General features: G+C 41.9%; 1 protein-coding gene and 1 long non-coding RNA gene across 4 annotated transcripts in view; one reads left to right on the top strand and one right to left on the bottom strand.

Annotated features, from left to right (window-relative positions):
- FHIP1A (FHF complex subunit HOOK interacting protein 1A) overlaps window positions 1–14,142 on the bottom strand; it is a 252,070-nt gene extending 237,928 nt beyond the window's left edge. For 2 of the 3 annotated variants that reach the window (XM_019025602.4, XM_055385535.2), the window contains exon 1: window positions 13,790–14,142. The gene's annotated coding sequence lies outside the window, so the exon portion shown is untranslated. The remainder of the gene's footprint in view (window positions 1–13,789) is intronic. The other variant, XM_055385532.2, reaches the window with a different exon arrangement.
- Window positions 14,143–14,227: 85 nt separating this feature from the next.
- On the top strand, window positions 14,228–24,350 carry LOC129533242 (uncharacterized). The gene is made up of 3 exons (XR_008679314.2): window positions 14,228–16,072; window positions 17,643–17,728; window positions 20,903–24,350. It is a non-coding gene; the product is annotated as an uncharacterized lncRNA (long non-coding RNA).
- Window positions 24,351–26,103: the final 1,753 nt, after the last annotated feature.

The raw sequence follows: 26,103 nt of genomic DNA, 5'->3' as shown, positions 1-26,103 counted from the left end.
AGAACCATTCCAGGGATTTTGAAAATTTAAATGAAGGGAAGAAGGTCAGACATTCTTTCTGGGTGGTCTCTGGCTTGCTGCAGCCACACCCCAAGATGTGGAGAAAACTGACACAAAAAAAGAGGCACAAGGATTTAAGACAGAAAGTGTAGGTGGTGTGGAGTTCCCCGTTCTGGCTTCCCTGAGAACTACCTCACTTCTCCCACACTTTAGCCATGTAAGCCAATAAATCCCCCTTCTATACGGTTTAGATTTATATAATTTGTGACCAAAGGAATTGTAATACAACCCCCATAATGGTTCTTGAAGACTTTGACCACAGTGACTTCTACCTTTCCAGTTTCTCAAACTTCCTTTCTGTACAATTAACACTTTATTATATACTGTCCTGATTTTCTGTGTGTCAGGTACTCATTTGTCACTACCTTTTGTGGCTTTGCAGACATACATGTTGCACACCTTTTGAACCTCCCCCACAGTCCCTAGAAGAGTGCTAATACAGCTTCAGTGCATAGGTAGCAATTACCATGTATTGATTATTAATTCCATGTTAAGTACCTTGCATGTGTTATCTTATTTAACCCTCATAGAAACTCCCTGTATGGGCATTATTATCTCTATTTATAGATAAGGAAGCTAAGGTTAATCAAAGAAAAGTAATTTGTGAAAGGTCACATATTTACCAATTGGTAGATCAGAGATTTGAAACATATTTGCACCCAAATTGCATTCTCTTTCCACTAGGCACATACAGCCTCACACAATGTTAAACACTTGCTAATTTAATTTGAGAGCATAATTGATCAAAGACCTCCATGTAACCCTTAAATTTCCACTAACCTCAAAGTGTGTGTTCTTCCATAATTAAAAATAGTAAAATTAATATATTAATATATAAATAAATTAGCTATATGAAAATCAGCATCTTGACAAAGTTATAATACAATTTCTCCAAAATTACTACTGGCAGCCTGAAGACTAAATGCTGGCATTTCTCTTAAAGCAATGGGTAAAAGGAATGAATATTTAAGACTACTCTGTCAGAACAAGTTGTATACAACTCCCCTGGCAGTGATATTTCAAAACAGCAAAAAGAGATTTGTGAACACCTGTCAATGGGTGACAAGCCTACAGCTCTCCAGTTGCTCAGAGGAATATTCCTGTGTCATCATTAGACACTAATAGTTATTGATCACTCTCGTGGCTAGAAAGCAAGAACAGAAGGCCTTTAGGAAGAAAATGATTCCCTCTTCATATTAATAGCTTAGAAAGAGAGGGGCTAGAAAGACAGTGATGGCGATTCACTGGTAGAGAACCTAAAAGTCACCAGCTCTGATCTCTACACAATCAGCATCATTCAGATCAGCCTTCTCAATTCCAGCCTTCTCAATTCCACGCTTGTATCTCCAATTCCAGCTGGGCAGGTCTACATGGAGCTCCTGCTATCAAATTAACTTTGGGGCAACCAGTTTTTCAGCATCTAGTGAAGTACCTCCATTGAAAAGTGTCTCTGGCCAGGCGCGGTGGCTCACACCTGTAATCCCAACACTTTGGGAGGCCGAGGCAGGCGAATCACTTGAGGCCAGGAGTTTGAGACCAGCCTGGCCAACATGGCAAAACCCCGTCTCTACTAAAAAGAAATATTAAAATTAGCTGGGCGTGGTGGCTTGTGCCTGTAGTCCCAGCTACTAAGGAGGCTGAGGCACAAGAATCCTGTGAACCCAGGAGACGGAGGTTGCAGTGGGCTGAGACTGCACCACTGCACTCCAGCCTGGACAATGGAGCAAGACTCTATCTCTCTCTCATTAAAAAATATATATACATATATTTTTTTTTTCGAAGGAGGCAAACCCAAACTCAATTCAACAAATATTTATTGAATGTCATGCACTGGTCTATGTATTGGGATATATAGCCAAGACTATCAAATATCACAAAGCTTTACATTCTTATGTGGGGAAAGAGTTAATATATATATATTTTTTTAATGTCTCATAAATATTTGTTAATGGTCAACTGCTTCTTTTTTTTTTCTTTCCCATTTTCGTCACTTTACTTGAGGATCTTATTACCATACAGGTACTCTTCGAGGAATCTAATGAATGTTCCTAGTGGGCCAGAAGACTTTGTCAAAGCAGCATACCCCTCATGTATAATTTGACAACAGTGCAGCCAAGGAAAAAATAGGCCTGGAACATCACTAAAAATGGTTGCATCCCCTAGTAGAACAAGATTTTGCTAACTTGCATACTTTGGTAAAAGGCAAGCCCTAAAGAGTACCATCACTGTCAAGACTCAAGAATACCTCAAATGAGATCATATATGTGAAAGTGCTTTGCAAACCATGAACTGCCAAGGAAACTGCCACTTCTGTTATTGGTGTGGCTATTACAAAGGCACAGACCTAGGAAGGCGATAGTTGTATGGTTTGAAGGAACTAGCTAGGTCTAGATACAGGGGTCTTCAGCAACAAGAAGAAAAAAAGTAAGAGAGGTCCCAGAGGATGCAACAGGAAGCCTCAATTAACAAAGAGATTCGGCGGAGGGAAGGGTTCCAGGTTAGCAAACCCCAACTCAATTCAACAAATATTTATTGAATGTCATGCACTGGTCTATGTATTGGGATATATAGCCAAGACTACCAAATATCACAAAGCTTTACATTCTTATGTGGGGAAAGAGTTAATAAACAAAAGACACTAACCAACCAGGGAACCATTGAAAAAATTTTTTTAAATTTTAAAAAGACATAAGTAAACTAAAATATGTTAAAAGACAAGTGCAGGAGAGCAGAGTAAGGGGGATGAAAACTACAGAGGATTTGCAATACTTTGAGCTTAGAAGACTAGCCAAAGAGGAAAATGAGGTCAGATTTCAAATGGTGTCCCTCAAAAATTACATTCAATTGCAGGAAAAATAAGAAGAGTCACATTGTGCTTATATGAAATTTGTGTAAAATTTGACAAATCCAAATTTCCTAGGAACACACAGCTCATTTTCCATATTGATCTCCTTCACCATTGTTCAAAGTTATTGACCCAAATGTGCTATACAGAATATATAAAAAGATATAAAATGACTTAGCCAGAGGCAGAACAAAGAGAACTACAAGGGACAAAGCAAAACAGATGACAGCAAAAATCGTTGCAAATCAGTCCCTTAGGAAAGGACAAATTCAAGAGGACTTTAAATGCGACTCAATTTTTTTTCTTAGAAAAGTTGGCTCTAGGTCAAGGATGATATAAAAGTTTCATTTCTAGTAACAACCTCAAACAACTGGCAAGGCCTCTCTGGAGCACTGCATTGAGAGAGCTCTGGGTCCTGTGGGGAATTAATTAGACATTTCTGCCATGGGCTCAAGATGGGGCACTGCAGGCATGCAAGTCCCTCATTTGCCTTTCCTTCCCTAGGTTGATCTTAGTGCTTTAAAAATATCAGTAACCACTCACTGGCAACCTACTAAGCAAAAGAAAAGCAACACCAGGAACAGTGGAGGGATGTGGAAATACAGAGTTAGGCTCCACTCCTAAAGGAGTTTATAATCTAATTGGGAAGAAGGACAAATGTATAAAAGATAACACTGGATGGCAGCAAATGACTAAATTCCTAAAATTTCAGTATGGAGATTCAGGTGCCAGGAAATTACTACAGGAAAAGACAGCAAAGAAAGATTTTATGGAGGACACAGCTCTGAACTAGGCTTGGAAGAATGCACATCACTAAAATAACTGGAAAGAGGAAGGACTGGTCTCAACAAAGATGGGGAAAAAGGAAGAGGTAGGGTGTGTTCAAGAATGAGGAACAGACCAGCATGGCAGTCAAAGCAAAGGATTTGCACAGAGCACCAGATCATAAATGCCCTGAGAATCAGCCAAGGGTTCTCCAGAGAAACAGAACCAGTAGGAGATGTATGTGTGTGTTTATGAAGAGACTTATTATAAGGAAGTGGCTTATGCAATTATAGAGGCCAAGAAGTCTCAAGATCTGCAGTCAGCAAGCTGGAGACCCAGGAGAGACAATAACATAAGTTATAGTTCGAGTCTGAATCTGAAGGCAGGAGGAGACCGATGTCCCAGGTTGAAAACAGTCAAACAGAGAGAGAGAGAGGAGAGTGAATTCTCCCTTACTCAGTCTTTTTGTACTACTGAAGCCTTCAATAGACTGAATAAGGCCCATCCACACTGGGGAGGGCAGTCTGCTTTACTGAGTTTACCAATTCTAATGTTAATCTCATCCAGAAATCCTCTCACAGACATACCCAGAATGTTTAACTAAATACCTGGACACCCTGTGGCCCAGGCAAGTTGATACATAAAATTAATTAACCATCACGCCTTGAGTTGAGTCATTACCCAGTAGGCAACAGAGACCATGATAGGTGACATGAGCACAGCTATAGTTTGGAAAATCAATTGACTATGGAATGAAAATAGATTAGAGCAAGAAAAACTGGAAACAGAAACAAAATGAAAAATACTATAATTGGCCATATAATACTAAGAGGCAGATCATTAACAACAAACATTTATAGGATTCTATTCAATATAAGGTGCTCTGGTAGGCAATTAAGATGCAAAGTTACTCTCAACTCCTTATAGTTTACTTTGATGTCAGGATCTAAACATAGACCTATCCAGCAGGAACTGGTTAGAAACAAGCCTAGGGTCCAAAGGTCAGCAATGAGGGTATGGATTTAGGAATTATCTGTATACCCAAGACAACCAAGTCAAGAGTTTGCTCCTGGCATGCCAATATTGACAAAAACTCAGAACAGCAGGTTGAGTTAGCCAGACTGAGTCAGGAAATCCTGTCAAACCTACTCATTTTGTGATTCACTATGAAGGAATGACCACTTCTCTGTGAAACCAATCCTAAGACATAATCAAGAGGCAGAATTACTTTAAGGACAAAAAAAACACTCTCCAATTGTTGCAAGCTGGTTCTTACTATCTATAGCAACTCCAGGATGTACTTTTCAAATAGGACATGCAAGGTCCTAAACACTGTGAAGAAGTATAAGGAGAAAATTCAGAGGTCAAACTTAATCAAGCTGATAAGAAATTAACATTAACCATTAAGTTTAATCAGTAGGTAAATATCAAGTCAGTTGGTGTTTCCTGAAACAGATCAAAGTCAATGAACTCCTGTTGTCAGAGTTTCTCTTGTTTTTTTTTTTTAGAGATAGGTTCCTACTCTGTCACCAAGGCTGGAATGCAGTGACATCATCCTGTGTCACTACAGCCTCAAACTCCTGAGCTGAAGTGATCCTCCCGCCTCAGCCTCCCAAGTAGCTGGGACTCCTGGGGTGAGATACCACGCCGCCTAATTTTTTGTTGTTACTGCTGTTAAGACGGGTCTCACTATGTCGCCCAGGCTGGTGTCAAACTTCTGGCCTCAAGCAATCTTCCTACCTCTGCCTGCCAAAATGCCAGGATTACAGGCATGAGCCATTGGGCCTGGCAGATTTTTTACAAGCAGTTAAATTACAACATCTTGCTTAAAATAAGCCAAAAGTACAAATGTTTTGTAGTATACACAAATCAGAGAGATTTAAAAATTCAACTTATCAAATAGTGACTTCGTGTTAGAGAATAAGCAATAATCAAGACTAATACATGGTCAGGTGTGGTGGTTCACACCTGTAATCCTAATGAGGCAGAAGAACAGGGTCTGGAGGCAGGGAACCTAAGGCTGATTCATGCTGACTTCCTAGAACTAAATCAAAAGGAAAACCCCAACTTTCCACACCCAAGTAACAAAAGGACCAGAGGCTATTCCCTTTGCAACCCCCATCTCCTTGTTCCGCATGACAGATAAAAATCTGAAAGTACCTCGGATTGGTCCCCTCCCAAAACCAATCAGGCTGGTCACAAGCCAAGTCTTCCTTTGCATAGAAATATAATTTTGTAACTTCACTTCAGCCTCTGATTGGTCACTTTCCACAACCAATCAGATGTCTGCATAGGGTGTAACTCTGTAACTTCACTTTAGCCTCTGCTTGGTGCTTGGTCGCCTTCTGCAACCAATCAGACAGATCTTGGGCCACTACTTCATTTACATAGGGTGTATATCAAGTAACCAATGGGAAGCCTCTAGAGGGCATTGAAACCCCAGAAAATTCTGAAACCAGGCCCGCGAGCGGCTTGCTCGGGCCTGCTCCCACCCTGTGAAGTGTGCTTTCCCTTTCAATAAATCTCTGCCTTTGCTGCTTCATTCTTTCCTTGCTTTGTTTGTGCATTTAGTCCAATTCTTTGTTCAAAGCACCAAGAACCTGGACACCCTCCACTGGTAACACTAGCACTTTGGGAGGCCAAGACAGGGGAATCTCTTGGGCCGGGGAGTTTAAAACCAGCCTGGGCAACATGCCAAAACCTTGTCTCTACAAAAAAATACAAAAATTAGCCAGGCATGGTGGCATGCACCTGTAGTCCCAGATACTCAGGAGGCTGAGGTGGGAGATTCGCTTGAGCCTAGGAAGTTGAGGCTGCAAAGAGCCCAAACTGCACTAGTGCACTCCAGCCTGGATGACAGAGCGAGACCCTGCTTCAAAAAAAAAAGGATAATACATTAGACATGTTGTATTTTCCCACAGAAAAGATCAAAATATGAATATATACAAACTATAAGTTTTCCGTGTCCTAAGAAATTCTTATTTTATTAAGAAAAATTTTTATACCAAGAAAATCAAGAAACATTTTTTCTAATAAATAAATATGGAGACATCATCCTTATTTTGAGGATGTACAAAGTTTTCTATTAAATGACCTGAAGAAGATCATACTTTTAAAACATTCCTTATATCACTATATACTTAGGCATAAATATACAAATGTGCACAATACATAAGTGCACATATAAATATAGGGGGTATGTATGTGTGTATAGAAATTACATTTGTAAACATATTTTTCTATACTCATTCTAGTACATTATAAAGAAAATCAACCTAAAATGAATGGAATCCAAATAAAAGTTCCATGAACACAAACAAAATAGAAGATATTCATTTTGAGGAATAAGACACACTCCTCTAATGAAATGGTTATGAAAAAAAGCTTGGACTAAATAAAAATATTAATCAACTCTTTTAGACGGTCAGTAAAAACTTTGCCACAGGAATTCCTGAAATGTTCCCACCTCAATGAGCCTGAGTCATGAAATTTAGCCAAAGTATCTTATTTCACATTTTCCACACACAGAGGGAAATCAGTTCCTAGAACTTTCTACAAGCCAAAAGATCCTAAAATGGACCCATGACTAATATTTCAACAGAGGTAAACTTTAACAATTTAAGGAGAAGAGCTAAAATACACTCTGCATTCTGCAAAACCTAGTGGATTTTCTGAACTCCTTAATGGCATGTCCTAAAATAATGTTCTTAGGAAAATGTTAAAAAAAAAAAACACTATGCTCCATAAAAGCTAATTAGCAGCTCAACCAACAGCTGCAGAGTATTTTTATAGCTGTTACCAATTACTATCTTCTCTTGGGGAAAACATTAAAACCAAAAAGAACCTGAAATGTGAGGAAATGAGGTGAACCCTACCTAAAAGCTCAGCACCTTTTGCTGTTATGACCTCTTATTTCAGTGGCTGGTCATCTATTAATAATTTCTGTCTTCAGTCTTGTGCATTCAGAAAGAAAGAATATGTTCATATAACTAAAAATGAAGGGACACTACTAGAGGAAATGTAAATAAAAGAAATTTAACATTTTCATAACAGTGACTCACAAACCTTTCCTACAGAAAACACAAGTGTACAATGATAACACTTTCAAGGATGTTCTCTGAAGCACTGTTCTTAATATAGAAAAATGGAAAACAATCCAAATTCCCAACAAAAGGCTGTTTAAATAAACCATGTTATAGGGCCAGGCATGGTGGCTCACGCCTGTAATCCCAGCACTTTGGGAGGTCAAGGCAGGTGGATCACCTGAGGTCAGGAGTTTGAGACCAACCTGGCCAAACCCTGGCTCTCCTAAAAATACAAGAATTAGCCAGGCATAGAGATGCACATCTGTAGTCCTAGCTACTCAGGAGGCTGAGGCAGGAGAATTGCTCGAACCTGGGAGGGAGAGGTTGCAGTGAGCTGACACTGCACCACTGCACTCCAGCCTGGGTGACAGAGCAAGACTCCATCTCAAAAAAAAACAAAAAAACAAACAAAAAAAAACTATATCTATTCAATGCATTACTATACAGCCAGTAAAAAAAACAAAATGAGAATAATGTGCATGTATGGTCATAAAAACATTTTCAAGGTATATTATTGAGTTAAAAATAAAAACCAAGTTGAAAGTTACATAAGATTACCCCAGTAGTTATTAACAACCACGTTAATAATAAACATTTTTAAATAGAGGGAAAAATGAAGGGAAATATATCTATTTATAGCAGTTTCTCCAGAATATAACATTGCAGTGTACTTTAACTTTTAACATTATATATTTCTATATTGTTTAGAATTTGAATAATATGTATCATGTATGTAATAAGAAAATTAACTCATTTTAGTTAGTGATATAATTGGAAAGGAAGTAGGAGAAAATCATATTTATAAAGAAAAGGATAAACTTAAGGGTGTTAACTTTTTATAATAGCTCTAAAATATCATTTGTCTCTACCTGTCTTTTAGAAGGCAGTAGTATCCTCACTCTCAGAACTTCAAAATTAAGCAAAACACATAGATACTGGAAAAGTCCCCTTAGCATCTCCCGTTAGTAATGCCTTCTGAGAATAAAAGTTTAGCCCAAATTCCAGTATTTATCAAATTCAGCTGGGCAAGAATGCCAGCTTCTAAACATTGCAGACAAACTGCACACCTCTAAGTAAAAGTAATTACAGAATTAACAACAAAAAGGTACAGATTCTGCAGACTCTAAAACCATTTGAAGCATTTTCAAAATGGAAATTTAAGGAATTAGATAAAAATACTTTTGAATCTATAGTCCAGTAACCTGTTCAAAGATTGTAAAAACCAGATAAAGGCCAGACGCGGCGGCTCACGCCTGTAATCCCAGCCCTTTGGGAGGCCGAGGCGGGCGGATCACCCAAGGTCAGGAGTTTGAGACCAGCCTGGCCAACATGGTGAAACCCCATCTCTACTAAAAAAATACAAAACTTAGCCAGGCATGGTGGCGCATGCCTGTAGTCCCAGCTACTCGGGAGGCTAAGGCAAGAGAATCACTTGGACCTGGAAGGCGGAGGTTGCAGTGAGCCGAGATTGCACCACTGCACTCCAGCCTGGGCGACAGAGTGAGACTCCGTCTCAAAAAAAAAAAAAAAAACTAACTAGATAGAAGGCAAAAGAATTGCCTAGAAAGGAAACTGAAGAATCACTAGCAAGGTAAAACTTTCTACCTGCCTGGGAAAGGTTTGTCTCTACAGTTGACCTTGTCTGGGAGAGGTTTGTCTCTACAGTTATGTGACCATGAGCATAACATTTAAACTCCTACACCTCAATTTCCTCACCTGTAAAATGGAAGAACTGGGAATACATAATTTTGGCTCTAAAATTCTGACAAAAGACCTTCGCTCCGTCCTTGCCAAAGGGCTTTTTTTTAAAGTAATACATATGAGGCCAGGCACGGTGGCTCATGTCTGTAATCCCAGCACTTTGGGAGACTGAGGCAGGCGGATCACTTGAGGCCAGGAATTCGAGACCAGCCTGGCCAACATGGTGAAACCCTATCTCCACTAAAAATACAAAAATTAGCCAAGCATGTTGGTGCATGCCTATAGTCCCAGCTACTCAGGAGGTTGAGGCAGGAGAATGCCTTGAACCCAAGAGGCGAAGGTTGCAGTGAGCTAAGATTGTGCCACTGCAGTCCAGCCTGGGCAACAGAGCGAAACTCTGCCTCAAAAAATAAATAAAGTAAAATAAACTAATACATATGTACACAGTATAAAATATTATCTAATATTATAAGGTACATAGCCAAAAACAGCAGATTCCTGCCTGGCTCCTCCTCACCCCTGAGTTTCATTCCCCAAAAGAAGGTCCTTCAACTCTTTTAGCTATTTCTTCTGGTAATTACTTCTATATTTGTAAATCATGCACTTATACTGCTATTTACAGAGTTTTTCAATTTTAGACATTGCCAAAATTCCTTATTCAATCTATCAAGGTATTTATTCACCTACGCCACTTCCCAAGATCTCCCTCCCAAATTTAATGGAGGTTACTTCAATTTTATTGTACAGCTATACTGTTGAGATGCCAAGGCTATACAGACTATATGTTACATGTGTACACACACTTACACATACACATATATGTACATATTCATATATAGTCCTGTCATCCTGTCTCCACATGAGCTCATATTTTGGTTAATAAGAAATAAGACGGCCAGGCGCGGTGGCTCACGTCTATAATCCCAGCACTTTGGGAGGCCAAGGCAAGTGGATCACCTGAGGTCAGGAGTTCGAGATCAGCCTGACCAACATGGAGGAACCCCATCTCTACTTAAAATACAAAATTAGCCAGGCGTGGTGGTGCATGCCTGTAATCCTAGCTACTCGGGAGGCTGAGGCAGGACAATCCCTTGAACCCGGGAGGCAGAGGTTGCGGTGAGCTGAGATCACGCCATTGCACTCCAGCCTAGGCAACAAGAGCAAAACTCCGTCAAAAAAAAAAAAAAAAGAAAGAGAGAGAGAGAAAGAAAGAAGGAAGGAAGGAAGGAAGGAAAGAAAGAAAAAAAGAAAAGCCCATTTCACATCCAACCACTTCACAAAATGTAACAAAGAAAAAAGTGAAAGCATGGGCTGTAAATCAGAAATCCTGAATTCAGGTCTCAGTCCACAATATACAGGAGCAAAGAGTATGCCCATAAAAGTCCCTTATTATTGGCCGAACACAGTGGCTCACGCCTGTAATCCCAGCACTTTGGGAGGCCGAGGTGGGTGGATCACCTGAGGTCAGGAGTTTGAGACCACCCTGGCCAACATGGCGAAACCCCATCTCTACTAAAAATACAAAAAAAATTAGCTGAGCATGGTGGTGGGCACCTGTAATCCCAGCTACTCAGGAGGCTGAGGTAGGAGAATTGCTGGAACTGGGAGGCGGAGGTTGCAGTGAGCCGAGATCACGCCATTGCACTCCAGCCTGGGCAACAAGAGTGAAACTCCGTCTCAAAAAAGTCCCTTATTATCTCTGAACCTCATCTGCTTTCCTCCCGTGTAATCTAAACACAATGGCATCTACTACAAAATGGTTAAATCACAAGGCACAAACATGGTACATGAAAGCACTCCGTGAAACATAAAGCACTACAGAACTGTTCACTTCTGTTATTGTTTTCATTAAGAGATCCCTATAAATGAAGTTCCTGGAGTTTCTTGTCACTCTTGAGCACTGTTCCCCTACCTGGGCTAAGAACCAAGGGTTGGAAGTTGCTAAAAATAAGGATGAAGTAGATCTAAATTGTGTTTCAATGGCAGAATCTGATCCAGATCTTCACTGGGCCTATGTATCACCCTAGAAGACAAATGTACACAGAATAAAGATCAAGTGTCTAAACAGATTAAATAAAGCAATTTTGCTTTATATTTGCAAGGAGAAAGGAGGTTCCTTATTAAATTTTCTTTATGAAAGTAATACAAGAGGCCAGGCATGGTGGCTCACACCTGTAATCCCAGAATTTTGGGAGACCAAGGCAGGCGGATTGCTTGAGTCCAGGAGCTCAAGGGCAGCCTGGGCAACGTGGCAAAACCCTGTCTGTATGAAAATACAAAAAATTAACAGAGTGTGATGGCATGAACCTGTGGTCCCAGCTACTCAGGAGGCTAAGTTGGGAGGACTGCCTGAGCCCAGGAGATCAAGGCTGCAGTGAGCCGAGATCACGCCACTGAACTCTAGCCTGGGCCAGAGAGAGAGAGAGACCCTAACTTTAAAAAAAAAAAAAAAGAATATAATTTCACTCCTCAGAGGCAATTCTTGTTTTTTCTCATTTTACCTCCATATCTCTACATAATATATTTGTATATCTGCTTCTTGTTTGCAGTCATTATCTATCAAGTTCCTATTAAAGAAAGAACTTAGCAGAGTAAGTATTTTGAACCAATCTTGGGAGGCAGAGTACAGAACTGTCCAGCAATGCATTACTCTGACTATGTAAAAATAAAACACTCCTTTTATTTCTAGTCTTCAAGTCCTCCATTAAAAGTCCTACACAATGTCTTTATATGAGAGCCAAGAAAAAAGGTAGCTGGGCAGTTGGACCTAAATTTTTAGACCACTCTCAATCACTCTCTGAATCCACTTCAGTGATGTCCAGTTTCTCTGACCCTTTCCAGCCACCCCACACAGTTTAATCCTGTTCCTTGTCCTACAGGACAAATGATAAATAGGACCCCAAACTTAATTTATTTCAAGACAGGCATGGACATAATTCTTATGAGCTCTGCGGAAAGGGATTAACTGGAACTAAAAAGATACCAACCTTTAATTATGCGAAAAGTTACCTAAAGCCAACAAGTATACTGTATTAAAGAGTAAATTTATGGACTAAATATCCTGCTCAATTTCTGTCCAAAGAAGACCTTTGAAGTTCTCCAAACGTGGACTTCAGCTGTGGTTCACTACATGTGGACAGCTTCAGGGACAGCATCCTGCCTAGTGCCAGGTGTACAAGTGAACTTGAGGTCAGGCAGGTGACCCTGACAAGCAGGCATAATACATTAAGGAGAGGAAATCTTCCCTCTCATTAATCAACAGGATAAAGGTAATTAAGCAGGAATTATTTTTCAATGACCTATATAATTTCATCAGGGCTGCTATGACTATTAGCAGGGAGCAGCTGACTTCCTAATGAGATGAATTTGATAGCACAGCCCTTCCAGAGAAGCCAAGGGAGCAAGCCCAATCTATAGGGAAGCAACAATTGTTAGGCATTGTTTACTCCTCCTCCTGAGAGCTGTCTCTCCTTCTCAATATTTGGCTCTTTCCCTTCAGGGGGGTTTCCCTGTCCCTGGATAGCTGGGGCTGCAGCATCTGCTGAATAGTGGAAGCTAGATCTGCTGTGAATGGGTGGGTCCAGGAGGCTGGGAAACTAATTCACTAGACCTGCTCATGTGATTCCCAAAGTCCCAAGCCAACAAGGCTACCGCCGCCTGCACCAACACCTCGCTCTGACCAGGCCTGAAATAAGACAGCAAGGTAGTTCCTCCCACTCCCTAGCAGAAGCGGAGTTAACAAGGGACCTTTGTTGAGCCAGAGGAAACACAAACACACACACACTATCAATAATAACCACGACTTGAACGCAGTTTCATCACAGAATTTACGAAATTGAGCAACAGCTACCCAACAAGTAAGTCCTTACACCAGGAAAGGGCTGCAAACCTCAGAGGGGCACCGCCTCTGTCTCCTGTGTAAGCAAGTTGATTTACAGGGGAAACCTGAACTCCACATCTCTTTGCCTTTTCCTGTGCCTCCCAGAGGACCCAGGGACCAAGGAATGGGATGGAGGGCCCTAATGACATATTCCTTCGTCAAAACAAGCTGGCTCTCTCTATCCCAGGGTCAGTCACCGCGTTACGCCCCGTCCGGGAGCCCGAAACCCTAGAAGTCACCTCCTCCCCCCTGCGCCCCCGCCCGACGCAGCGACCTCGTTTGGAACATCCCCAGCCGGCCCCCAGCCCAATGCCTGCTCCCTCAGCCCAATGCCCGCACCCCCTACCCAGCTGGCGGATGCAGAGAAGGGACATTTCGACTCTCCCTTCTCCTTCAACCCTCTAAAATAAAAGAATCCCTCAAGCGCAAATCTCCGGCCAGCACAGCACCTACCTGTCCCCGGCCGTGGCTCCTCCTCCCCGAGCAGTGGGGCTCGCTGGACAAGTGTCCTCAGACAGTCCAGAAAGTTTGCTCTGCGGTCCCGGGGACGCCTGCGCGGGACCCAGTGAGGAAAGCGGGGCCGGCTCCTCGCACCTCGGGCGGCCGCCGCTCGAAAGTCTTGGCCCAGGTCCTCCAGGCCCGGCTCAAACTCAGGAGTGCCCGGGAAGAATGTAGGTCGTAAGAAGGTCGGAGCGCAACTTTTCGAAGGTGCGTCAGCCGCGGGCTGAGCCGCGTGGGTCCCGGCCTCCCCCCAGCCTCTCCCTAGTGATCGCGGGAGGGGCGGGGGCGGGGGCGGGGGCCGGGGCGGGGCAGGGGCGGGGGTGGGGCCCAACCTGCCTGGAGGCCTCGGGGAGCGCGCCCCGGCCCCGCCCCCGCCGCCGCCGGCCCCGCCCCTGCCGCTGGGACACGCTGCCGCCAGGTGCGCCGGGGACTTAGGCAGTGCCGCGACGCACGGCCCGCGCCGGTTTCCAAGGTGAAGGAGGAGGAGCCTCTGAGGGAAAGTTTCCACAGAAACTTGAGCTGGGCGCAGTGTAGCGCTCGCGCCCTTGGGGGCTAGCGTATGGCCGGACCTACACACTCTTTCTTTACTCACGCACGCACACCGCCGTACACAGCACAATCGTTCACCGTCCCGCCAAAGGCTCGACTCTCGGGTTCTGCCTAGTGGAAGGAGTGGACAACGCCGCACGTCACGGGCGTTTCGGATTTCTTGCTTCCCAAAGGTTTGACGGCGGCCACCGGCGCCCCGGCCCAGCTCTGCTTTCCTTTGCTGACTCCTTCCTTGAGGTGTGAATTTTAAAATGCTGATACCGCCCCAAGAGAGCTGAGTCAAGTGAGGCAAACGTTCGCCTGTTGTTCTCCTGACAGACTCCCTGCAGTGGGCAGGGGATATGTGGCCTTGGCCGACATTGAAGTGCCAGGATGGAGGGAGGGGGCCTGCTGATTTGTTCTGTTTTACTTTTTAAGGGTAACTAGAGCGTTACTGGAGTCGTCTGTAGGTTTGGGGAGTATGTGGCGCGTGTGTGTGTCACACATTTAACTGGCAACTCCCGCCAACCCCTTCCCAAGAAATGAAGGCTCTAATGTGGGCAGTTCTACAACAAAGGTGAAACTTCCCCAAATCACGATTCCCCGCAAGATGAGAGAGCAGGTGCAGCATCCGTTTCCCCACTACCACGCTTGAGATGGTGGCTTTGGGCACTGCCCGGTGCCCCGACATCCTTCCCAGAGCCCAGCCTTCCCACCCAGGCCTGGCCCTGCGCGGCCGCCTGCCTTTGCATCAGAGACCGCGGCTGTGCCATTGCCAAGCTGGGCAGCGCCGCCTCGCTTCCCCATTCCTCCGTCTCCCACACCTCTTGCGTGTTTGAGTCGCGAAGTGATGGACTTTAAATCTCAGAGGAGGAATGAGAAACTTGGTTAGTGGCTCTCTTGGCATGTTCGTAGCCCTGTGGTTGAAGTGGCTGAAACCTGCGTTAAGCCTCAGTCCAAGCAGCTGGGGCCACACCAGTTTGCAAAGGCGGATGTGGCAATTTTCCACCGCAGCAGCAGCCTGCTGGCGCCTCATCAGATTCTCCTTTGGAGGAAGTATCTTCTTCCCTTCATTCTCGGTGAATGGCATCCAGAGATAACCAAAATCAGGTGTATCTAGTTTCAAGTTCTGTCTTGCAACCGTGATAATTGGAGGATGCAAACTTTACACTTTCTTCTCTAGCTGTCTACCACCACTGCTGCGCTTGTGGATGACTGCAGGAACAGGGGTACTTGCCACAAGTATCTCTCCAGATTCATCAGCCTTTCACCTGTGACAAGCGCAGTCAAGAAGTGGCTCCTAAGTAAGAGCTGGGGAAGAACAAGGAAGATAGAGCTCAGAGTAGAAAGCTGTGAAGTTCTGCACAACAGGTCCCCTTGGCCTGCTCTAACAGTTGGAATGTGGTGGAAGCATTCATTTACTCAACGAATATATACTGAGTGCCTTTTGCATGCTAGGCACGCTTCTAGGGGTTGAGGACACAGCAGAGAGCACAAACAACAATTCCAGCCCTCATGGAGCTTACCTCTTCCAGGTGGGAAAGACAGATGGTAAATGTATAAGGACAATATATGGACTGCTGTATGATTAGAAATGCTATGGAGAGGCTAGGAGTGCTGTCTCATGCCTGTAATCCCACAGTTTGGGAGGCCAAAGGAGGAGGATCGCTTGAGGCCAGAAGTTGGAGACCCAACCTTGGCAACATAGTAAGACCCCCTATCTACAAAAAGTTTAAAAATTAGCCAGGCATGGTGGCATGCACCTGTAGTCCTAGCTATCCAGGAGGCTGAGGTGGGAGGATCACTTGAGCCCACTGCATGCCAGCCTGGGTGACAGAGTGAGACCCTGTCTTGAAAGAAAGAAAGAAATGCTGTGGATAAAAATTAAGCAGAGAGGGTACATAGAAAGTATGAGGGGTGCTATGTTCGGAGAGGGGTGATGATCAAGGAAAGCTTCTGGAGGAGGTAACATTTGAGGAACGACTTGAGGGAGGTTAGGGATATCTGAGCAGACAACTTGCCAGGCAGAAAGCATAGCAAATGTAAAGGCCCTGAGGCAGGAGTATGCTAAGTGTACTAGGAACAATCCAGAAGGCGCCATGAAAGAATGGAGAAGATGAAGTCAAAGAAGTGAAAGGTGGGGGTGATGCAGATCAGGTAAGGCTTTTACTCTGAGTGAGTTGGTTGGAGCCATTGGAGGATTTTGTGTAGAAAAGTGACATTTTCTGACATTGTAATTGGATCACTTTGACTGCTGGGTTAAGAATAAACAGTAGGGTGTAAGGGTAGAAGCACAGAGACTGGTTAAGAGGCTACTAAAATAATCTAGGGTCAGCCGGGTGCGGTGGCTCACACCTGTAATTCCAGCACTTTGGGAGGCCAAGGTGGGTGGGTCACAAGGTCAGGAGATCAAGACCATCCTGGCCAACATGGTGAAACCCCGCCTCTACTAAAAATACAAAAAATTAGCCAGGTGTGGTGGCACGCGCCTGTAGTCCCAGCTACTCAGGAGGCTAAGGCAGGAGAATCACTTGAACTCGGGAGGCGGAGGTTGCAGTGAGTAGAGGTTGCAGTGAGCTGAGATCGCACCACTGCACTCCAGCCTGGGCGACAGAGCGAGACTCCATCTCACAAAAAGATAATAATAATAATTGAGGGGCAAGAAGATAGAGATGTGGACCAGAGAAATAGTGGTAGAGATGATAAGCTGATGGTTTCCTCACATTGAATGTGGGATATAAAGGAAGGAGATGAGAAGGACTCTGAGGCTTTTGGCCTGGGCAGCATAAAGATGGAACTGCTATAACAAAGTTGGAGAAGACTTCAAAAGGAGGTTAGGGTAAAATCAAGGCAAGAAAGGAGAGGCGCATAATTTGAATGTGGGCAGCGTAAGGATGGAACTGCTATAACAAAGTTGGAGAAGACTTCAAAAGGAGGTTAGGGTAAAATCAAGGCAGGAAAGGAGAGGCGCATAATTTGAATGGTCTTCAGTTTCTTCAACTTATAAAATGAAAGTAATACCTACTTTGTTAAGGTTGTTTTAGGATGACAAATTAGCATAGTGAAGTGTGTAACACAATGCCTACTACATGATAGACACTTAAGAATGTTAGTTCCCTCTCTACAAATATGAATTTCATTCATATTATGCCCTCTGGGAGTGAAACAGACTTATTCTTTTGAGGAAATAAGTCTTGCTAAAGGTAAAGGGGCTGTCTCCTTCTCCCACTCTTGCCATATGACACTGTCTGCTCTCTCTTTGTCTTCCACCATGAAGACAGGCATGGTAGCTCATGTGGAAGCTTCCCGAGGCCCTCACCCAGAAGCAGATGCTGGAGCCATGCTTGTACAGCTTGCAGAACTGTAAGCCAATTAAAACTCTTTTCTTTATAAATTAAAATAGATAAATAAAAATAAAGGATAAGCAGATGTGGTGGTACGGGCCTATAGTCCCAACTGCTTAGGAGGCCGAGGCAGAAGGATCAATTGAGCCCAGGAGGTCGAGGTTGCAGTGAGCTTTGAGTGCCACTGCATGCCCACCTGGGCAACAGAGTGAGACCCTGTCTCTTCTAAAAAAAAAAAAAAAAAAAAGTTGAAAGATATCTATTACATGGAAATATATTTATAATATTGTATAAAGTAAGCCTACTATAAAAGTAAGTGTGTAAAGTAAGATTCTCTTTACAAATATTAATAATGATTATCTCAGCCAGGCATGGTAGCTCATGCCTGTAATCCCAGAACTTTGGGAGGCCGAGACAGGTGGATCACCTGAGGTCAGGAGTTCGAGACCAGCCTGACCAACATGGTGAAACCCCGTCTCTACTAAAAATACAACAATTAGCTAGGCATGTTGGCAGGAGCCTGTAATCCCAGCCACTCGGGAGTCTGAAGCAAGAGAATCACTTGAACCTGGGAGGCGGAGGTTGCAGTGAGCCAAGATCGCACCATTGCACTTCAGCCTAGGCAACAAGAGTGAAACTCCATCTCAAAAAAATCATCATAATAATAATGATTATCTCAATACTAGGATGACAGTTTATTTTTATTTTCTGTGCTTTTCTCTACTTCCAAGTTTTCTGCCATAGGAAGGTATCACTTTCTCTTAGGAGTGGAATTGCTGGATGATAGGCTGTATATACAATGAGATTTAGTTGATACTGCCAAACAGTTTTCCAAAGTGATTATACCAATTTATGCTGCCACTGACAACATATAAGAATTCCAATATGGAGCAGTGCGTTTTTTAACAGCATCATCCAGTTAAACAGCAATTAATTTGAACCTACTGCTTTAGAAGTTAATTAAGCAAAAGTTAAAAATAAGTATATTGGCTGTAAATGCATATATTAGTAACAGTAGCCTTTTCTAAATCATGTTTTTTATTAATGTATTTCATTTTATTCTTTTTGTTTTGTTTTGTTTTGTTTGAGACGGAGTTTCACTCTTTGGCCCAGGCTAGAGTGCGGTGGTGCAATCTCGGCTCACCGCAACCTCCACCTTCCAGTTTCAAGCGATTCTCCTGCCTCAGCCTCCCGAGTAGCTGGGATTGCAGGCGCCCACCATCATGCCCAGCTAATTGTTGTATTTTTAGTAGAGATGGGATTTCACCATGTTGACCAGGCTGGTCTTAAACTCCTGACCTTGTGATCCGCCTGCCTTGGCCTCCCAAAGTGCTGGGATTACAGGCATGAGCCACCATACCTGGCCCCACTTTATTCATTTTTTATACTCTTCAGCTCTGTTATTATAGTACTTTAAAGCACTGAAATTATATTTCTTTATTGTAAAAGCCAGTCAAGACTTCTCCCTCTTTTTCTTACCACCTTTATTTCCATTTTAAAATGTAATTATATTTGAAATTACATATTTCTCAAATTATTAAACGTGTTAAATACTAGATATTCAAGATTACATGAACAAAGGAGAGAAGTATTTCATCATTCACACACACACACACACACACAAATTCTTCTTTCACAGAGCTCATAGGACTATAGATCTTAACACTCCTATGAGGAAGTGGACAAAGTGCATCATCTGTGTTTAAGAAAAGCAGAAGCTAAAATGCAACATAGGAAAGTTGTCCCAGATACCTTGGAATTGAAAGTAAAAAGTACATGAAGACATTATCATTTGTAGTCAGATTAAATCTAAATTTAAATTATCTTCTGTAGTTTCTTCTCTTAAAAAAAGAGCTCAAAAATGAACAATGTGTATTTTGTTATAATAGTAATCATGCTGTCAAGAAATTCTTTTTTCTTTTTTTTTTTTTTTGAGATGGAATCTCACTCTGTCACCCAGGCTGGAGTGCAGTGGCACGATCTCGGCTCACTGCAAGCTCTACCTCCTGGGTTCACGCCATTCTCCTGCCTCAGCCTCCCAAGTAGCTGGGACTACAGGCTCCCGCCACCACACCCAGCTAATTTTGTGTATTTTTAGTAGAGATGGGGTTTCACCGTGTTAGCCAGGATGGTCTCGATCTCCTGACCTTGTGATCCGCCCACCTCGGCCTCCCAAAGTGCTGGGATTACAGGCATGAGCCACCGTGCCTGGCCAAGAAATTCTTTTTTCTAACAAGTACAATTAATAAAAATATGTTAGCAGAGAGGGTAGTGGCAGAGATTCCCACAATAGTACCCAGTGCTCAGTCTGGTGGAGTTGGCAGTACATGCTGCAGCATTTTTGCCAAATAGTGGTAATAATGGCATGTCCATTGGAGTAGATCTATAATATGATTTGGGTGTTGTTCCTAGTTATATAGCTGTCAAGTTTACATAACCTCTGTGGACAACTTTATAGATTCAATAAGCTACTTAATATTATAGTAAGTTATTTTCTTTTAAATCAGCTGCATATGTTTTCTGCAGTTTGTAGCAGAACTCTTGACAGAGCTGTATGTTACATTTATTTTTGTCTGTTTTCAATGGCCAAGACATCAAGTACTATTTTGCAAGGTAGTGGTCATAGTGGATGTATTAGTCCGTTCTCACACTGCTATAAAGATGCTACCTGAGACTGAGTGATTTATAAAGGAAAGGGGTTTAATTGACTTACAGTTCCACATGGCTGAGGAAGCCTCAGAAAACTTAACAATCATGGTAGAAGGCGAAGGGGAAGCAAGCACCTTCTTCATGAGGCAGCAGGAGAATGAGAGTGTGAGCATCAGATAATGTGAGAACTCACTCACTACCAGGAAAACAGCATGGGTGAAACCGCCCCCGTGATCCAGTCACCTCCCACCAGGTCCCTCCCTTGATACATGGGGATTACAATTTGAGATGAGATTTGGGTGGGGACACAGAGCCAAACCATATCAGTGGGGATCATTGTGTTGTTATCAAACCTAAAGGGAATACAAGGTAGACACTACTAGTTGCCTATTCAATTTCAAGTCTCTATTTTTATCTTTCTACCAGAACGCCCTCCCCCCTTTTTTATAGCAGCAAAATGCAACCACCTTTGCAACTACAGGTAGTTATATGACACAGTCCAAGCCAATGGAATGTAAGAGGATGTCCTTGCATGTACTTTCAGAAAGCCCAGCTGGCTTTGTTCCATGGATCTTTGCCCTTCTTTCCATCCACTTCTTCCTGCTTGGACATTGGTTACCTGGAGAAGCAGAAGCCATTTTGAGATGATGAAAGCAAAAGTTAAATGTATGAGATGATGGTGCAGAAAGCCAGAAGGGGCCTCCAGAACACTGAGCTTTGTGGAGTCGTGTACCATGGCTGTATTGCCCACCTCTGAACTTCCTGCTGAGATAAAAAACAATCCTTATGTGTTTATACTACTTTTATTTCAGTTTCTTTTAAGTATAGCAAACACATTCCAAATAATATGCATATGAAGTTTTTGGTTTTGTTTTTAAATTTTTTTTCTAGGGATGGGTTCTGGCTGCGTAGTGGCTAGAGTGTAGTGGCTATTCTTAGGTGCAGTCATAGCTCACTACAGCCTCTAACTGGCCTCAAGCAATCCTCCCACCACAGCTTCCAGGGCAGCTGGGATTACAGGAGAGCACCACACTGAAGTTTCTGTTAAATAGAATGTTTGCTATAGATTTTTAGTTGATGTCCTCTGTTAGGTTGAAAACCTTCCTTTATTTTCTTGTGAAATTTCTAAGAGATTTTTAAATCATTAACTGGTATTGAACTTTATAAAATGATTTTTCTGTGTCTGAGATGATCATGTGATTATTTTTCCTGTTTATGTCCCTTGATGTGATGATTTTTATTGTAGATCTTCCTTTATTGAACCAAATTTACGTTATTTATATTAACCCTATTTGATTGTAATATATTTTTAGTAGGGTATTAGACTCTGTTACCTAACATTTTACTTAGCATTATTTTGCATCTATGTTCATAAGTAAAATAGGCCTTTTTTTCTTTATGTGACTAGGTATCAACATTATATTGGCATTATAAATTATGTTGAACACTTTGCCTACTTTTTCTGTTTTTCCAGAGCAACTTGTATCGTAGGAATCATCAGGCAATAAGATGCAGGGAAAACTCTGGATACTGCATACCAAAAGTTGAATACATTTTTCTTATTTTTGAAACTTTTAATACACATAAAGACAAGTGCACATATTATAAGTATATAGTTCAGTTTATTTCGACAAACTGAATAAACCCATGTAATCAGCACCCAGATCAGGAAACAGAATCTGGAAGCTTCCTTGTGTCCCCTTCCAATCACTATTTCCCCTCAAAGTTAATCCTGACTTCTAACTGCATAGATTTGTCTTGTCTATTTTTGTACTTTATATAACTAGAATAATAGAATAGATACTCTTTTGTATCTGTCTCTCTGGTTCTTATTTGTAAGATTCATCCATATTGTTGATGTTGATGTGCTTATGGGTAGTTTATTATTTGCTGTATATAATATTTCATTTGGTAAATACTCCATGAATTAGTTGTCCGTTACTACTTATAAGTGTACAGCTCAGCTTATTTCCACAAGCCAAATAGACCCATGTAATTGATGGTTGTTTGGTGACAGAGAGAAGGGTTTTTTTTTAAATCTTTTAAAATGCATGACGGGGAAGTAGAATTACTTAAGTATTAAAAAAACAGTAAGAAGGGGGAAATTAAAATGGTGTAGCTACTTTGGAAAACAGTCTGATAGTTCCTGAAATAATTAAACATAGGGTTACTATATGACCCAGCAATTGCACTCATAGGCATATATGCAAGACAAAACATGTCCACACAAAAACTTGTACATAAATATTCATAGTAGCATTAGCCACAATATCTAAAGGGTGAAAATAATCCAGATGTCCAACAACTGATGAATGGTTAAACAAAATGTGGTATATCCATATAATGGAATATTATTTGGCCATAAAAAGGAATGAAGTGGCCAGGCACCATGGCTCACACCTATAATCTAGCGCTTTGGGAGGCTGAAGCGGGTGGATCACTTGAGGTCAGGAGTTCAAAACTAGCCCGGCCAACATGGTAAAATGCTGTCTCTACTAAAAATCCAAAAAAATATTAGCCAGGTGTGGTGGCAGGTCCCTGTAATCCCAGCTACTTGGGAGGCTGAGGCAGGTGAATTGCTTGAACCTGGGAAGCAAAGATTGCAGTGAGCCAAGATTGTGCCACTATACTCCATCCTGGGTGACAGAGCGAGACTCCATCTCAAAAAAAAGGAATGAAATATTAATAGGATATACACTGCAATATGGATGAAGCTTGAAAATATCATGTTACATAAAAGAAGCCAGGTATGAAAGATATTATTGTATGGTTCCATTTATATGAAATGTCCAGAATCAAAATAGACAAATTCATACAGGCAGAAAGAGACTTGGGCGGTTAGAGTTAAAGAGGGGAATGGGGCATGACTGCTAATGGATACAGGGTTTCTTTCTGGTGTCATGAAAATGCTCTGGAATTAGATAGTAATGATGGTTCTACATGTAAATATACTAAAACCACTCAATGCATACTTTTAAAAAGATGACTTTTACAGCATATGAAATATCTGTCCATTTTTTTTAAAGGAAAGTAGAATAAAAGAGTGCCAGAGCTGGCACTTGTCTGGAAATTATCCACTGATCCCTGGTGGCCTACAGCCTGGGTTACAATGGGTTATAAATGAAGGGAAAGGAGACAAACCTTTAGAGGAAGACACTAGGAGAAGGGGGGTGGCAATGGAATCCGCAGAGGAAGACAGTGAAGATATGTGCCTTTTTGAGCCTTGGCCCTGGGTGGAATGATTTAAAAAAAAAGTTTCCCCTGAAAATCACTAACTCCACACCTAATTTGGAGCCAAAATTAATATTATCTATGTGGTCCAAAAATACTCCAAAAGTTTAGATCAGATGGGTCCTGGATTGGTTGTACCTCTAGGTGCCTAGCCGGCACAACAAACACAAATCCTGTTGAGGAATGCATTTTAAATCCAGGCTTCAAAGCATTGCCACAGATAAATATGCAAAGAAATTGAATATTATAATTTCCCTTTGGATTTCAGTTTAATCCTGGGTGTTTTAGAAATTTTTTATTGACAGAGCTGTTTAAATCTACCTGTTTATTATTAACTATTCCAGTGTTTTTGGTTTTGTTTTTTTTTTTTTGAGATGGAGTCTTGCTCTGTCGCCCAGGCTGGAGTGCAGTGGCGCTATCTCGGCTCACTGCAGGCTCCGCCCCCCAGGGTTCATGCCATTCTCCTGCCTCAGCCTCCCGAGTAGCTGGGACTACAGGCGCCCGCCACCTTGCCCAGCTAATTTTTTGGTATTTTTAGTAGAGACGGGGTTTCACCATGTTAGCCAGGATGGTCTCGATCTCCTGACCTCGTGATCCACCTGCCTCGGCCTCCCAAAGTGCTGGGATTACAGGCGTGAGCCACCGCGCCTGGCCAACTATTCTAGTGTTTTGTTGTCAGAGAACATACTCTGTTGTGATGCTAATTATTTGGAGTTTATAGAGGCTCTTTTGTAACCTAGTCCATAATCAATTAATATAAATGTTCCATGGGTGCTTTAAAAATATCAATTTTTTAAAAATATCTATTTTTAAAGCACCCATGGAACATTTATATTAATTGATTATGCATTTATATTATGGATTTATATTATGCATTTATATTAATTGATTATGCATTTATAATTATTGATTACAGGTGTGAGCACAGTGAGATTACACCTGTAGTCTTGGCACTTTGGGAGGCCAAGGTGGTTAAATCACTTGAGCCCAGGAGTTTAAGACCAGCCTAGATAACATGGCAAACCCCATTTCTACCAAAAAAAAAATACAAAAATTTTCTGGGCATGGTGGCGTAACCTGTAGTCCTAGCTACTTAGGAGGCTGAGGTGGGAGGATTGCTTGAGCCCGGGAAATTGAGGCTGCACACTGTGACTGTGCCACTGTACTCCAGCCTGGGTCACAGAGCAAGATACTGTCTCTTTAAAAAAAAAAAAAAAATTAGCTTTTCAGGCATGCAAAGTTCAACATATAGAACAACAGAAGATGAAATGTATTAATCTTGTACATTTTGTGTCTTATTTTGTATCTGCCTTATCAAAAAATTTTAAAGGTGTCTTGTTAGATATTACCATGTATTATTGTTGATTTAAAAAAATTTTCCCCAGTAGTCTACTGGTCCTGCTCCCTGTACTTTGAATGTATATTTGATATAATTTGGATGTTTGTCCCTTCCACATCTCATGTTGAAATGTAATCCCCGATGTTGGAGGTGGAACCTGGTGGGAGGTGTTTGGGTTATGGGGGTGAATCCCTCATTAATGGTTTGGTGCTGTCCTCGCAGTAATGAATGAGTTCTCACTCTATAAGTTCACATGAGATCTGATTGTTTAAAAGAGCCTGGCACTTCCTCCCTCTCTTACTTGCTCCTTCTCTCACCATGCAACACACTGGTTCCCCTTCACCTTCTGCCATGATTGTAAGCTTCCTGAGGCCCTCACCAAAAGCAAATGCTAGCACTATGCTTTATGTACAGCCTAAAGAACCACGAGCTAATTAAACCTCTTCTTTTTATAAATTACCCAGCCTCAGGTATTTCTTTATAGCAACACAACTGGACTAATACAATGTTGTTTAGTGCATATTTCTTCCATCATTAGTGGCACATATGTTTATGATATATTTTCTTGACCTATTTTTTTTTTACCAATATGCAGTAACCCACTTTATTCCTTGTATTACTGCTCTCCATGAAAACAGAACCAATTGGATGTGCATATACATAGAAAGAGATGTATTATAAGGAATTGGCTCATGCGATTATGGAGACCGTCAAGTCCAAATCTACTGTATAGGCCAGAAGTCTATAGCTAGGGGATCAGATAAAGTCCAGCAGGCAGAGAATTTCCTCTCGCTTGGAAAGGCTGGTCTTTTTGTTCTATCCAGGCCTGCAACTGATTAGATGAGGTTCACCCACATTATGGAGGGCAATCTGCCCCACCCAAAGTTTACTGATTTAAATGTTCATCTCATCCAAAACACCCTCCAAGTTGAAACATAAAATTAACTATCACATCCCTTGTAACTTTTTTTTGCCTTAAATTCAAACTGTATATTAAAATTATTACCCCAGTTCTCTTCCGGTTCATATTTTGCTGGTTTGCATTTTCTATGCTTATTTTTTACCTCTCTTGAACTGTTTATTTTATGTCTATCCTCTGTAAATGACATATTGCTACATTTAATTTTTAAAAATACATTCTGAGATTCTCAGGTTATGATTTAGAAGTTTAATCT

Source organism: Gorilla gorilla, chromosome 3 (genome assembly GCF_029281585.2).
Source record: "Gorilla gorilla gorilla isolate KB3781 chromosome 3, NHGRI_mGorGor1-v2.1_pri, whole genome shotgun sequence".
NCBI classification, from domain to species: domain Eukaryota; kingdom Metazoa; phylum Chordata; class Mammalia; order Primates; family Hominidae; genus Gorilla; species Gorilla gorilla.
Note: the sequence above shows the minus strand (reverse complement) of the source record. Positions and strands in the feature narration are given on the sequence as shown.